Here is a 3,900-nt window from a genome sequence, read left to right as displayed (position 1 = left end):
AAAAAAAAAAAAAAAAAAAAAAAAAAGATAATGTTTGTAAAAGCTAAAAAAATAAAAAGTAGAGACTTTTAAAAGGTTAATTATTTTATATATGTTCTCATAATTAATACATCATTACGTACAGAGTCACTTTTAGGCTTCTATACTAAACCAAACTTTTTTGAATGAAATATTTTTCACCATAATTATAAAGGGTACTTCTTAAAAAAAAAAAAAAAAATTGAATGTATCCTAAATTTATTTATTTTCATGAGGCACCAGCAACAATGGATTCATTTTAAAAGTTTATTTACTTTATTTTTTTTTTTAGTTTTTACAAATATAAACATAATTTTTCTTAAAACTGGATTGGAGTAGACCGTAAGTCATTTTGGAGTTTGTCTGAGCCCTTAGTTGTGGATCGTTGACCTCTTTGGGCCCTTCGGTTATGGGCCGCTAGGCCTTCTAACAACACCAGTTGTTGAACTACCTAGCTACTAATGACCCATGAGTAATTAGGTCTTCTAGTTTGGTTTCTTTTACGAAACTAATTGTTTACCATGCCCGCAGCATATATGTTTGGAGAAAGAAGCAGCGGTGGAACTACATGGTGCCTTCAGCCCCCCAAGGCACCATGTTTTTCCAAAAAATTTAAAAATTGCCTTTAAAATTAAAATTTTACCCTCCCTTTTTTTTTTCTTTGTTTTTTTTTGAAGCCTTACTCCCAATTAAAACTCCAGTTGCTAGTTCTGCCCCGAAAAAAGTACCTTCTTGTGAACTGGAACTTCCACCACTACTGATGATTATGAATTCATTCAGGTAAGGTATTATATCCTCTTTTTTATGAGCCCTAGTTCACCGATTTCAGCCAAAAAGAAAAAAAAGTCCTATTTCAGCAATATGGCCGTATGCTGAACTAGGAATTTATAGAAGAGTAACATTAATGAAATGATCACTCTAGGGTTTTTGCGATATCCTGCTGGCGGGGGACGTACTTAATCATCACCTCCATCTTGGTATAATGCAATCTTGGAATTGGATGGATGCTGCAGATCATCAACTTGGCTGTTTGATCTTTGTCAAACTTGCAAAAATTCAGTTGAAATCACTAGAAAATTAGTCCATGTGGAGAACACGGAAAAGTTAACAGAAGAGACGAAGACAAGTCAGAAGTAAGGGCGGGGGGCTCTAATTGATTGAAACCAAATTTTAAGGGTGGTATCCTCATGCGTGAGACTTTCTAGTAATTGATTTTAAAGCATGTATGTTGCGGATATATATGAGACGCGCCCAAAAAGTCACAATTGTGTGGACCATCCACAGTGGCGGAGCCAGACAATTTATATTGGAGGTGTTGCTAAAATTTTTTTGACATCCTAAAAATTTGATAATTCATACGAATATTAAAGGTTATTCAATCATTCAAATTAATAGTAAAATTAAATTATTGTTTAGTCAACGTTTATATGGATATAAGCAACAAAATAAACATTAAAAAAAAGTTCCATTCCCAATAGAAAAGTGTTCTAGTTTGCTATAGGCATGAGCAACAACAACAAAAATCCAAACAATAACTTCAACAATCAAAATAACCCTTCAAAATATTATCTAACTATCACAAACACATAATAATACAAACTACTTACAAAATAAACTTAAGCACAATTAATAGTGTCTAAGAAAAATGAGTGCCTTTCAGTAACTCAGAAGTATCTTGAGGAATTTCTTGAAAACAAATCAAACACAATAAGGTCTAGCCGAATGATGTAAACCAATAAAAACAAATAATGAATTAGAAAAAGAAATGATGGAACACAAAAAAAAAAAAAAAAGTTATCTTCTAAATTGTCTTCTAAAATTCTTCCGTACACTAATTAATTTTGTTACTTATATTTTAGTTTAAATTGTCTTTTATTAATTTTAGTATTTCACCTCCTCACGCCTACTCCTCTATTTATTTTTATTTTTTTATTTTTTTCTTCCTTAAAATTCAACCTCACACCTTCTAGAATTTAATGCTTACAAGTTACATATATTCTCTTCATTTATTTTTTTCTTCCTTCAAATTCCACTCACTCACCCTTCTAGAATCTAAAAGGCCTATCTCCGTTTATTTTTTCACCTTAGTTTTCCTCACCTTCTAGAATTTAATGCCTTTCTATTTTCTTTAATATTTTTTTTTTTCTACCTTAAAACTCACGCCTTCTTTTGACTACAACTATTTCTTGATTCTTTTACCTTTTTTTTTTTCTTCCTTCAATTTCAGTCTTCAACTCACGCGCAAGCCTACTCCTTGCAGGCATTTTTTTTTTTTTTTTCCTTAAAAAATTTTTTTCTTATCTTTTAAGTTTTTAACCACTCTTTCGTAGAAGATTTTCAAGAGACCCTCACTCCTCACCTTCTCATCTACTCTTACCTTCTCATCTCCTCTCAATGCTCTCACCTCTTCTCTTCTCATCTCAAGACTCAAGCCTTCAAACAAATGAACAACCAAATACCTACTAGGACTACTACCAGTGAAAAAGATGAGAAGGTCAGGGGAGAAGATGGGGTGTCATGGAAGGATTAAAGAATTTTTTATTTTTTATTTTTAATCTTTGGGGGTGCAGACCAACGTGGCCAATGACCATCCATATATATGAGAGCATTTTCCTAGTAATTTAATTATGAGAGGTCAGCCATGGCTGCTAGCTAGGTTCATGCACAGAAACAACAAACTAGTCCACACAAATTAAGACAGCTTGGTCTAAGTCTTGTTGGCAACTTCCATACAATTTCTCTGCAACTTTTAGAAAAGGACGATAATATTGCATGGCTTTAATTATAAAAAGCGGGGGCTTGGGCTTTGCTGCTGCACACTCCCCCATTCTTCAATATCCTAGAAAGAAAGAGAGAGAGAGGGATGATGGTGCAAATGGTATTTCAGATCCTTTTGCTATTGTGTACAGTATATGCAATATTTATACAAGCAGCTGCGGGTTTACAAATTAATGGTTCATGTGAAGCAAGCTGTGGGGGTGTTAACATCCCATACCCTTTTGGAATAGGAGCTGGTTGCTACGTTGATGAGTGGTTGGAAGTAATTTGCAATTACTCCTCTGGCTCTCCCAAACCTTTTTTGAGGAGCTTCAACCAGCTGGAGGTGCTCAACATTTCATTAGAAGGAACAGTTCGCATCAACTATCCGACATTTTATGATTGTGCAAATGGTACAAGCAGCAGCACTGCAAATATTGTGGAGTTTGGAGAAAGCCCTTTCACCTTCTCCCAGTCGAAGAACAGATTCGTGGCCATCGGCTGCGACAACCTTGCCAAAATGATGTCCGTAGATGGTTCAGCTGTAGTTATTGGTGGCTGCATGTCAATTTGTGACACGGGTGGATTGATGGACGCAAGTAGTTGCAATGGCATCAACTGCTGCGAAACCACAATTCCTTCACAGCTCAATGCCTTCAACGCAAGAATTGGCAAAGTAAATGACAACCCTGTAGCTTACGGTGCCGTCACTGAGAACAAAGGATGCAAGTCTGCATTCTTGGCAGAAGAAAAATGGTTCAAGACCGATTACCCTTTCTCAAATGCGTCTGACATTATGTTGGAAGTTCCTCTGGTATTGGAATGGGGGATTTTTAACACATCATTCAACTCACTTCCAATAGCCAATGATGGCTCCGGCTCCACCGTAAATAATGGCTCCTCAAACTTTATTTGTATTACTACTAATCGGACCTCAACTTTTACATGTTCTTGCAAAGACGGCTTTGAAGGAAATCCCTATCTTCTTGGAGGATGTCAAGGTAAAGTTTTTGTCTAGTTTATTTATCTCTTTAATTAAGTAACACTGTATCCAACACATGCATGTGCCTCATGCAGACCACACCTATAATTAAACACAATTTTGATAAATTTTATGATATAATA

The 3,900-nt window shown here is 35.1% G+C and overlaps 1 protein-coding gene across 1 annotated transcript in view; it reads right to left on the bottom strand.

The window, feature by feature from the left end:
- Positions 1–3,900, bottom strand: part of LOC132178344 (putative wall-associated receptor kinase-like 11) — a 15,175-nt gene that overhangs the window by 8,491 nt on the left and 2,784 nt on the right. The window lies entirely within an intron of this gene.

This window comes from Corylus avellana, chromosome ca4, assembly GCF_901000735.1.
Source record: "Corylus avellana chromosome ca4, CavTom2PMs-1.0".
NCBI lineage: Eukaryota > Viridiplantae > Streptophyta > Magnoliopsida > Fagales > Betulaceae > Corylus > Corylus avellana.
Note: the sequence above shows the minus strand (reverse complement) of the source record. Positions and strands in the feature narration are given on the sequence as shown.